The sequence below is a fragment of the Rhinolophus sinicus genome, chromosome 14 (genome assembly GCF_057876585.1).
Source record: "Rhinolophus sinicus isolate RSI-liver-muscle chromosome 14, RSI-T2T, whole genome shotgun sequence".
NCBI lineage: Eukaryota > Metazoa > Chordata > Mammalia > Chiroptera > Rhinolophidae > Rhinolophus > Rhinolophus sinicus.
In genome coordinates, this window is record NC_142514.1 from 147885243 (window position 1) to 147897587 (window position 12345).

At 50.5% G+C, this 12345-nt stretch overlaps 1 protein-coding gene across 1 annotated transcript in view; it reads right to left on the reverse strand.

Moving 5' to 3' along the window:
• Nucleotides 1-12345, reverse strand: part of GALNT18 (polypeptide N-acetylgalactosaminyltransferase 18) — a 311162-nt gene that overhangs the window by 14065 nt on the left and 284752 nt on the right. The gene's annotated exons all lie outside the window — the stretch shown is intronic.

Here is a 12345-nt window from a genome sequence, read left to right on the forward strand (position 1 = left end):
GGTCAGTAGCCAAAGAGCAAAAGACCCGGGCCACGCCCTCAGGGTGTTCAGAGTCCTGTGGGATGGCAGATGCGAGAGTGTAACAAGTAACTTCCATCCATACTAAGACTGGGTGTGTGTGTGTGGGGGGGGGGGGATGACAAACTGTTTCTTAAAGGGCCAGAGAGCAAATATTCTTGGCTCTGCAGATGTGTTGGGAGCTCCCCAAGACCACCGCCAGGTGTGATGATTCACTAGGACTCACAGGACTCAGCATATAGTTGTAATCATCGATGTGATTTATCACAGGAAAAGGATACAAATCAAATCAGCAAAGGGAAAAGGCTCATGGGACAAAGGCTGGGGAAACAAGCATCCAAGTGTCCTCTCCCAGTGATTGCAGGGGATGCACCAGATGCCCCCAGCAAAGAGCTGAGACAACCTGTGTGAAGTGCTGTCTACTAGGGAGGTGTGTTAGAGACCAAGCACCCAGGGTTTTTACTGAGAGCTTGTCACGTAGGGGGCCTCTGCCTGGCATGTACCAAAACTCCAGATTTCCAGAAGCAAAGCAGGTTTTAGCATAAACCATACTGTTTATAGCATAGTGAGCCGCTCTTATCAGTGTGGGAATGGTGGGAACACTCCTGAAATCCAAGTTCCCAGATGCCAGTCAAGGGCCAACACTGTAAGCAGGGCTTTCAAAGGAGAGCAGTCACTGCTGTGTTAACTGCTCTTTGCACAGAGGGCCATACACTTGCTATCAACCCAAATCTGCTGCTGGAGCATGAACACAGCCATAGACAATACATAAATGAATGGCTGTGTTCCAGCCATGCTTTATCTACAAAACCAGGGGCTATCCCGTGGGCTGTAGTTTGCTGGCCCTGGTGTAGAGAAAAGCCACACGACCCTAGGCCTTCAGAGTTTTCGGTCCCAACGAGGGCTCCGAATGGGCAGTCACAGGCTCCTGTGAGCTCTCCTTCATATTCCTATAGGAATGAACTCCCCGCACCCCCATGATGAGGCCTCTGGGCAAATTGAGACACCACATTTCTTTGCTGTAGGTTAGAATTCAAGGCGGGCCCTCTTACTGTCTTGATCTATTCAAAAATTCTCATTGGTGAACATTTTTGATTCATTCCAAATGGCAAAATGAAGTATTTCTTTAGGAAAAGAAGGGGTTGACGAGGACTTTTACAACATGGGTGCAGGGCGTCAGAGGGGCCGTGGGTGAGAAGGGCAGTGCAGGCGAGGAGCGGAAGCAAGGGGTGGTCCTTCAGCGACATGTCCTCCCTGACATTCGGAAGTCCAGGGAGGAGGTGGAGAGACAGGCAGGGTCACGTCAGACCTAAAAAGAGACTCAGGCCAGGGTATCAGTCAAAACCTCAGCAGGGAGTAGATGGTACACTCAATATAAGGGAATCTGCCGAGGGTGTAATAGACACAATTCTCAGTGGTGTGGGTGGGGTGAAGGGCATCCCTGAGGAGAGTAACACAGAGCTGTTACCACTCCTAGGCCCAAAGGGATGAGAGGAGACAGCAGTTACTAGAACCTGTAGTTATGAAGAGAAAAGTTATGTAGAGAAGGTTGGCTTGTGAGAAGATCCAAGGAGGAAGGGTGGGGGCTAACGGTGAGTGGTGGTGAATAAATACCCTGACTCCCCCAACCCCACCCCACCCCACCCCACCCTGTTCTTCTAGTGGATCAGCCCACTGGGGAACCCAACTGGAAGCCAGAGAACCTGGGAGCCCACTGAGCATTCCATAAAGTCAGCCTCGCAGGACGGAAGGAAAAGGATAAAGAGTGGGTCTGGAGGGACAAGTGGAACACACTCATTACAGCGAGGCTCTGCTCTCTAAAGTAATCTTACAAGTTACCAGGTTTGGCGAACCCACGAAAATAGACGTGAAAACTACTAAAGGTCGCTGACTCTTCCCATAACAGAGGTGAGGATCATAGCGACCAAAGTTCTCAGCAGAGGCCAAGTGTAGAGGGTCCAGCTTCAGTGTGGAAATGTGACCAGAACACAGGCCAGGGGAGCCTATTCAACACCTAAATCGGGTAAGAAGTGGGCTTCTCATCAGAATCCTGAGAGCATTCGTTGTGTGGCCTGGATTTCCGGTTGCCCACCAAGGAAAGCTGATTACCTGCTGTAGCTGCCAGCTTATTGGAATCAGGGAATTTGATTAATGGTAAGTTTAGGAAATTAAATAGATGTGGTTAGGTATCTCATCCATCCATTGGTCCTCCATCCAACAACAAATAACCTCTAAGTTGGGTTCTGAGGATACAGAGATGAGAAAGCCATGGTTCCTGTCCTGAAGGAACCCACAGCCAAGTTGCAGAAACCAACGTGTTCAGGAAGTAATGGCCCTAATCACACTAATATGAGAATTGTCTCTGCTTCTTTCAGTCGCCTACCCTGACTCTTACTCCTCTGCAAAACAGAAATGAAAACTCAGCACCTCCAGAAAGCCTTCCCTGAATGTGCAAACATGTGGGGCCTCAGCCTGCCACCTGGGCTTCCTCCCAAAGGCGCACAGCTGTTCCTGCCCTTGGTTTGCACGCACCACGCTCTTTCCTCAAGACAGAGTATAGCTCTTAACCACCTTGTGTGCTGGGACCCAGATTTCCTGAGGCTCAGGAGTGGGGGTGCAAGATAGGGATAGTCAGGGAGCCAGCCACTACCACCCCTTCCTTCATCCCTGTCCGTAAGGCCTGGCTCTTGTCTCCAGGGCAGGCTCCACAGACACAAGTGGCCACCCAGGTAATAGCTGAAATCAGTTTTATCCATTCAGCTGCTCTGAAGTGCTTGGGGGAGATGCGTGAGCGATGTGTGCACTTACTATCTGGTATAGCTGTCATCAGAGCTGTTTATTGCTCCAGAGTCTGGCAAAATCATAATAGGAACAGACAGTTGTTTGTTATTTAAAAAGCCAACAACAAAGTACACCGTGAGTGGTGTAAACACAAAACTGGAAGATCACAGGGAGATTCAGCAAAGAGGACTCTCGCGAGGCATTGCTCGGACACCTCAGAAGCCCAGCCAGTAGTGGATGGAATCGATAGATGGGCTGAACACAAAAGAGGGGAAACTGTTCCATACAAGATGCCCCACTTTAGTGCCTGAGGCCCAGCAAGCACAGCTATGCTTTCTGAGCAATGGGGAGCCTGAAAGGTTCAAGGAAGAAACAATTTAGAATTGTGGTTCTCAATGGGGGGTGGGGGGGACAGTTTCGCCAGTCAGGGAAGACTTGACAGTGACTGGAGACATTTTGGGTTGTCATGTGGAGGCAGGGGACAGGCTGCTACTGCACCTGGGGTAGAGGTCAGGGATGCTGCTGGACGTCCCCCAGTGCACAGGACAGCCCCTCACAGCAGAGAATTACTGTCTACAGTGCTGAGGCTGAGAACCTCTGCCTTAGACTGCTAATAATAAAAGCTGAAATAATTTTAGCTCTCACTATGTGCCAGACGTGGAATGATTTACATGCTTTATCCCACTGAGTCCTAAGAATAATTCTATGGCACAGATGTTACTATTACCTCACCTTGTAGGCGAGGAGACTGAGACACAGAGAAATTAAGTTACTTGCCCAGAGTTGTGTAGTTCGGAGAATAATAGCTGAGATTTGCACTGAAGCATTGTGACTCTAGAGCCGCACCTGTGACCTCTCACCTCACTCATCTATTCCCCTCAGGTAATTCTAGGTCCAGGGGCCAGGCTGGACGGGGAGAGGCCAGAGCCTGGGTTGGAAGCTTCCACTGTTATTCCTTTGAGCCCTGAGGGGGCCTGGACTAAGGGGGCAGCAGAGGGCTGGTGGGAGCTAAAAGGGCCGTAACAGCAGATGGTGCAAAGTACTAAGACAGAAACATCCCTCCTGTAACTCACTCAGAGGCGGAGGGCAAGCTGTCCTGTCTGTGGATAGTTTACAAACCCCCGGGGTGTAGAAAGGGCACCCCGACAACACAGCTCCTCCTCAGCTGCAAAGGGCTGATTCAGCTCATTCCCCACACAGCCCCATGCAACTCAGCAGGGCTACAAAGCCCAGCTTGGGCTTTCATTCTGGTGCTTGCAAGAGAAAGAGAAAAATCACAGGCAAGGTGAAAGAACAAACACATCCGACTGTGGGTCTCACACCAGGGGTATTTGCCTCTCCCTCAGGCTGGGGGTGGAGTAATGACTAACACCTAAGCTGGACAGCAAGCAGGGGGCCCACAGCACCCCTGGGTACACACTCCTGCTCTCAGGGTCACAGAGCCAAGGCCAGGCAAAGACCCCTAGGGCCTGAGGTTCCCCTTGCTCTGTCACTTCATAGCCCCGACAAGCAAGGGCCCTGCAGGACACAGGTGTCCTCAAAATCCCTTCTCTTCCTGGAAGGCATGGAGGTGGGCCCTGCCTCTCTCAGAGGCAGGTATGGCCTTACAGAAGATCCACCTTCCACCCTTCCACATGAATCAAACATCACCTCGCTGACAGAAACTGCTATTGGGGGTGAAACTGCCTCAGGACGGGAAGGGGGAGAGGAAAACAAACCTATTTTTGTATGTATGTACACCAGGCCCTCTACTAGGTACTTTCCTTATGTGGTCACCTTCCAGGTTTAAGGAGAGAAAACTGAGCCTAAGAGGGTTTAAAAAAAACTCTCGCCAGGGTGCGCAGGTGAGCAGCTGCCCTCTCTCCTCCCTGCCTACCGGGAGGTTCCAGGGAAGGCTGAGCTCTTGGCAGTTCAGGGCTTTCATTCCACTCCCTAGGTCAAGCAACCCAGATGGCCTTCTCCAGCCTGGGCTGGAGCTCTGACACCACCTCCAAGCCACCCCAAACCAGCTCAGGCTCAGGGACAGGAGATCAGCTCTCTGAGAACTGTCCTGAACTCATCCCTCGGGACCAGCAGTGGAACTACCAGAGCCATTTCCACTGAATTGTTCACACCAAGCTCTGGGAGCTCCAAGAAGCGTTCAGGGGCCCCTGAGGGGAGGCAGGTCTGGGAGGCTGGGTCCTGGCAGGTGGGGTCCTAGGGCCCTCTCCCAGCCCAATCAAGGAAGATCTTCTTTTGTCTTTCTTGCATTTGGCTTTCATATAACATTTTGTTTGAACAAAAGGTTATGAAGAATTTACAAAAAAGTGTGAAAACCACTGCCCTACAACAAGGCATTCGTCCAGGAGGGGGCTGTTAAGGCTTAGTCAACCTTCATTAGCTTACGTTCCATCAACCAGAATTTGTGAGCACTTGGATGAGTAGCTTTAACTTCCTGTCTCCAACCTCCACTCCCTGGCATTCTTTAATATGACCAATTTACATAGTTTCCAATCATTCTATCCAGACTTCCATAACTACACGATATCTTAGACTCGATGGAAATTCAGGAGCTGTCCCCAAGCTGAGCAGAGACTGAGATGAAAGACTCATGGGGTGGGCAGAGGGAGACAAACGAGGAACGAGGAACGTGGAACAAAGTGAGATTGGTTCAACTACCTAATAATAGAAACTTTTCAAGGTACAACTAAGGCACCAGTTCTCCTCCAAACAGTGGGCATGTGGATTTTGAGCAACTTTGTTTCTTCCGTTAAGTGATGTTTCCTTGGCAACACTACCGACCTATCGACCTATCGAGTGGGGGCCCTTGAAGAGTGAGGCATCTTAGAGACATTTAGAGATGCTCTGTAGAGCATGGGGCGGGAGCGTGGTGGTCTTTGGCTGAAACACTCCTCAGCCTGGCAAGTGGTAAGGGAGGTGAAAGGGGGAGAGTCACAGCGGGACACTCTTTACACAAGGTTTTAGAACCAACAACAGGGGAGAAACAACTCTACTTGCAGGGGCTTTCACAGGAAAAGTGACCCAAGGTGGGCCAGCATCCTTGTGGTCATTTCTCTGGATGCTCAGAAGGCATGTGTATTCTAGAGGATTGTTATAGCCCAACAAAGCATTAGGAGCCCAGCTCTCTGCAGAAGAGAGGGGGCCACACCAGGGAATGACACAGTCTAGGAGTTGGAAATCACACACAATGAGGTGGTTACAAAGTGTCGAAATGGGGTCACTGGCAAAGATCATTGAAGGGACAGCCAGCCTGTGGGCTGGACCATTGCACTGGCGTGGGCTTTCTGCAGAAGGGGATGTGCGCTGGACCTTGGAAAAGAAGAAAGATCAGCAAGCAAATGAAATGGGGAAGTAGAGAGGTAGCAAAAGGACACAGTCCTGAAAGCAGTCAGGCTACGGCAGCGGTCTCCACCTTGGCTGCACAGTAGAATCATCTGGAAAGCCTTAAAAACCGTAAATCACCATCTTATGGGGCGGGGCTTAGACACGGGCATTTTTTCCAGGTGACGCCAATGTGTAGCCAATGTTGAAAACTGGCTGGAAATGTACACACAGCACCTACCCCCTCCTGGATCCCAGGCCTCCCTCTCATTGTGGGGTCACCTGGATCCCTACTGCAGGGGCATAGTTTTTATGAGGCCAAGAGGTTGGGAAGCACCGCTGTTTATAACAATAGCTCTCAAAATGTGGTCCTAGTATCGTCTGGGAACTTGTTAGAGATGAACATTTTCGCACCCACCTCACACCTACTGAATCAGAAACTCTGAGAATAGGGTCCCAAAACCTGTGTTTTAACAAGCCCTGTAGGTAAGTCTGATGGAGGTGAACGTCTGAGAGCCACTGGCCGAGGAGATAGGTGGCCTGCTGGGATAGAGAGAACCTGGGCTTCTAAGTCAGCTGGGTCTCCACCCTCATTCCTGGCTGACAAGCCACCTTCAGCCTCAGTTTCCTGACCTGTAAAACGCAGTTGTGAGGACTGAAATATGGATAGCTTCTAGTCTGGCCACAGGAACCACAGAGCAAGAAAGCAGGCAGGGACAGAGGTGTCCTTAGGAGGGCAGGAGAAGACCCAGGAGGCGGGGACTGCTGGTCCAGCTGCCCTGTCTCGGGTGCCCTCATCTCTGTGGCCCGGCCCCAAGTCTGCCTGGCCAGGAGGCCTGTGGGTAAGGACTCATGGAAACAGCAGGCAGGGTGCCTGCATGGGTGGGGGCAAGAAGGAGCAGAGCTTTGCTTTATTACATTTCAATGTAAAGTGGTGGCTGTGACATGCATCATATGTGCTAGAAATGGGTTCTCTTGTTCTTTCCCAAGAATGAGCTACTACTGGCCCCTCTGCAGACAGGGAGGGCTGCTTTAAGGATCCGGTTACTGGTCATTAATCCCTCGACACAGAGGTTAGTTACCACGCTGAGGGCTGAAGGACACATGCTAAATCAGGAATGAAGGGGAGTCATTTCCAAAACGATCTGATGTTCACTAATCATTGAACCAGGTAGACAGAGGGAATGGTCGCGTTGGTAACATGCTGCTTGCTGTAACCGCGAAGGAGCAGAATTGTGGAGAGCAAGGTCCCTAGCTCAGAGCTCCCCCTTGTGAGCCCGTTTCCCTAGTGGAGGGGGAACAGAGGAGACTAAGCACATGCAGCCCCCCCCCCCCAGGTTTGGGGGACGAGGTTTATAACTGACACTTAGGCCCGGGTCGGTAGTTGGTCCTGTCTAATTCGGCAAACACTTCTTTGTTCTCTGTAGGGTGCAGACAGGAGCTGGGCATTGGGGTGCAGAAAGAAGCCAGACATGCCCTCCCTCAGGAAGCTCTCAGCCTGGTGGAGAGACAGCCCTGCTAAAGGGTGAAGGGCACAGCCCCATGGCCAAGCTTAGAGCAGACTATGGGGGAATGGGAGGACGGTGGGGGGCGGGGAGGAGATAAGGCTGGAAAGGTCACTTGGGGGCGGAAGGGTTTGGACAGCACCCTCGTGGCAGCAGGGAGATGTGACTCACATGAACTGTCCTCCCTCTTATTAGCACATCTGAGGGATTCTCAAAGTCTTTTGAGTCAAAAACATTCGAGGGTCTTGGAAAGCGAGCTTGGCCTAGAGGCGATGCAGGCCACTTGTGCAGGCCTGTCTGGGAGAGTTCAGTTGTGGGCCTGCAGGGTGGCAGGAAGAGAGCAGAGCTTTGGACCAAGGAGCTGTCTTTGACCAGAACACTGCGTAGAGGAGGCTAAGTTATGCCTGATTTCTGCCTCCCACTGTGCACCTGAAACCGGCAGCCTGGGAAGCAGCGGCTCAACACTCTTGCGGGGCTAGGGAGTTTGACTTACATTCATAGCTGTCTGCCTGTGTGCTTCCTTATTTAATTTCAGGCCTTGTGCCCACAGCACAGGTGTCAGCCATCTTCCTATCGCTGACTGCGGGGTTGTTTGCAGCCAAACCAGCCGGATCAGCAACCCTAGTTCCCCACCTTGCTATGTCTTCTATTCCTGTGTCATTCTGAGCTCCTGGTGTACCCTGGGCCCAGTGTTTCACTGTGAGCTCCTCTGCCCCAGGAGAGAGCCAGGTGACAGGGGTCACGCTGGGCTTCCTGCAAGGAAACTCAGGGTTGAACAGGAGTGAATCACCAGTGAGGGATCAGAGACAAACCACAGAAGATGGATGAAGGATTCTTGATGCTTAAGAGTTTTATGTGCTTTCTTGTAACAGCATCTTGTCTCACCCTGGCCCATAAGGATAGGCATGCTTCACAGGTTGGCTCAGGCACTAGTTCCAGGATGATCACGTGACCCTGTCTGAGCCAATGAAAGTCCTTCCTGGGATTTTCTGTTTGTGGGATCAAGCTGCTGTCTTCCTCCTAAGATAAATCAGCGGAGCCCCTGTCCCCTTAACTATAAGAGAAGGTAAGGTTCCACATGAAGGGAAGCAGAGTCAAAAGGGCCTGGGGGGTGGGGGGGGGTAGGAAAGGGAGGTGGGGGGAGAGAAAGTTAGGCAAGCTGCCTTCAAGCCCGGGATACAGCCCTGTCTGAACTGAGAGCTAGACATGGGTTTGTCATTTACATGAGATGGTAAAATTTCGTTTGCATTTAAGGTGGCTTGAGTTGGGATTTTGTCACTTGCAACCAAGAGTCTTGACTAATACAAAACATACAGGACACGTTTCCAGAACACTAAAGAGGATGAAGCGAAAGGTTCATTAAGTCATGCAGCCCCAGTGACCCTTAGCCACAGGTGAATGTAGATGTCGTGTGTATAGGGTTTATTCATTACAAAAAGCAAATCACTTAATAATAAAGTATTGAAGTTTGGAAATGTCTGACTTTTTCTTTTACAAGATAAGGAAACATCTCCCTCATTTGCATGCCAATATGCTTTCTTCAGTGGGTGACAAGCTAGTGAGCCTGGGGGTTCACACAGTAAGCCCTTGGGCTGAGTACGTGAGCATTACCGAGCATTTGGGTATAAGTGGAGAAGCTGAAAGCTGCAGAGGAAGCTTGAGTTATGGGGACGTAAGATTGGCCTGGTCCAGGATCAGACAAAGAGCAGGGGCCCTGGAATGGGGTTGCGGCTGAACCCTCCTGCTCTGTAGCGTCCTGTGTCACTGTCTCCAGGGAGCTGTGCTTCCCAACTGCCCTAGCCTGGGTCTTAGCCCTCATCCAGGTTCTACCTCTGTGGCGGCCCCTCCCGTTCCTCCTGCTCTCTTCCTGTACCCGAGACCAGCCTGGCTGCCTGACACAGGGGCCTGCCTGGGTTGGTCTCTCCAGCAGTGTGCTGTGACTGCAACTTCAGGCAGAAGCTGCAACTGAAGGCCACTTCAGGCAGAAACACGCAGCCAAGGGACAGACCACAGAGGAGGCCCAAGCACTAGAGATGGCAGGCGAGTGGGTCAGGCCCCGGCGGCTGAACCATTGGGCTTGTCCTGGGGAAGAAGGATGTGCACAGATGTGTGCTGCTGTCAGAACAAGACGAGAGGGTGCAGAGCCAGCGATTAGGGCAGGCAGCTGTGAAGGGCCGGGAGGAGGTGTCATTGCACTTGGCCTTCAAGATCTAACAGGGACCCATCTCTGAGAACGGCCCCAGGAGTCTGGATTCTGTGACTGTACCTGCCCATTGGTAAGAGTGGAGCTGTGAAGGCTCTTCCCTCACAGTAATTTAAAACATGAAACACGGAAACGAGGCAGCCCTGGAGCGAGAACATGTTTAGCTGAAGAAGATCCATGAACTTTAAGCGCTGAGGCTGCCAGGGCTGCCCCCCATTCCTGCCTTCCCCAGTCAACCCTCCCTTTGAGCCTATAAAGTGAATCACCCCAGGTTTTCTCTAATAGTACCCACTCTTTGTTTTTAGCTTGAGCTATCCAAATTGTTGTTGATAATAACTCCCTCCCCTGAAATGAACAAATACAGTTTGCTCATTCAGCAGGAAGTTCTCTATATTCAAGAAACCTCAAACATCTGCCATCTGGCTGCCGAGTCCCATTCGGGCCCCTATTTTGGAAGGTACTGCGCAAAGCCCGTTATAGCTGTGTCTGCTTGTCTGCCACAAGCTGTGTCTGCTCACTGACAAACAGCTAAGATGGAGCATATCAAGTACACTGAGGAAAACGTGCCCTGACATTACTCTTTTCTAAAACACAGCAGCCTGCCAAGTCTGCATCAGCTTGTGACAGTCCATGCAGGCTCTTTAACTGCCCTCTCAGGTTAATTCGCTGCCCCAGCCTACGAGGCCCCTTCTCGGTTCCCCTCCTGACTGAGCTATCACACATCCCCTCATCATTAGTGTCTGACTTGGCCACGTGTCTTTAACCAATGAAATGTGAGTGGGGGAACTGTGTCCTTTCTAATCAGAAGCTTTAAGAGCAATCATGTGATCTACCACGTGCCATTATACTTCCTGCCATTGGACCGGCGTGTCCCAGACGGGGGTTGCTCCTTTGGCCCCAGAAAAAGGTGAGATGATACAATGGTGAAGATGAACCGTATGGTGATGAAGCACGAGCAAGAAATAAGCATGTCTTGTTTCAAGCAACTGTGGTTTGGGGATCATCGGCCTAAGCGAAATGATAAAGAAATCGATACTAGATGAGGGGTGGTGCCAAATCTTAAAATATGGGAAAGTGAGCAACGAGGAACCATCTCTGGAGGCTGGAAAGACGGTCACCTCTTTAATGCAGTGGCGAAACATTTGGCAAAACTGCTGCCTGCAGTAACTTGTTAGACTGATAACATGGCAATGAGCTTGTGCTTTAGATGAAGAGCGTGCCTTTGTTACTATGGTTTGGTTTTGACAAGGCACTGCAAAGGGAAGATAAGGTGGGCAAAGCATGACCGAGAAATGTTTGCTATGATAAGCCACTTGGAATTTGAGGTCACCTGTTACTGGTGCATAATGGAGCCTGAACTGACTGACATACCTTTTTGCTATGGTCCCTCACCAAATAATCACACAAAAATAGAATCACAAAATATGATGCAGGCCCTTAAGGAAAAGTACAGGGGACTTGGAAAATATATGCCAAGGGGACTTGATGTAGGTAGAGGGAAGAAGGCTGATTCAAGAAAGACTGACTCTCAATCCAAACTGCCTAATTTAAGTCCCCGCTTTCATTGTCCATTTGCTGTGTGACTAGACAATTTACTTGGCCATTCATGCTCTCACTTTACTCTTCTGTAGAAGCAGGAGATAATAACAGCACCCACGGTAGGGGAGTTGTCGGGGAATTACATGGACTTGTGCTGACTCGTGTTAGCCAGTAGCAATGCTCTTTTAACAGTGGCTACTCCACTCTAGGTTCCAAGTCCCCCGAGGGCAGGGGACCATGCCTGTCTTGTTCACTGTCGTATCTCTAGTATCGAACCCACTGTTTGACACATAACATATACTCAAAACATATCGGTTCATTAAATGAATGTGTTAACAAACTATTCCAGAGACATTGGACTTCAGCTCAGAAATCCATCCAGGCGACCTCCCTGTTACCTGTTTCATGTCTCTGACTCTAAGACTCCTCTAAGCTTCTTTTTGCCCAGGTTCGGACGTGCATCTTTGACACCACCCTCTATAGAACTCTGTGGGTTAACAGCTTGGATAGAACACGATCTTCTCTGCAGGACAAGGTTCTTAATGCTTACCCCAGGCCTCCCCCTTACCTGGCCCCATGAGCAATGAGGGGCTCAGTCTCTTGCTGGCACAGCACAGCTCTTATCCTGCACTGAAGTAAGAAGAGCTTAAAATGTTCCCAGCGAAGGGTGTGTGTGTGTGTGTGTGTGTGTGTGTGTGTGTGTGTGTGTGTGTAACAGATTTTAACATATGGTCAGTGGGGATCTGGACTCACCAGCAATCTCGGTGATCAGAAAGATGGAGGAAAGAGCATGGTAACAAAACCTGCAGCTTAAGATCCAGCAGGGATAAGTTAGCCCAGAAAAATGGACTTCAGGTGGATGACACTGGTGCCTGGTTTTAATTTGTAAATATAAATCTCTCTATTTTGCTTGTTCCAAAACCATCTCCATCGCCATCTCCCTCTTCCCTAGGAAAGATATAACCTGCTTTACTGGGG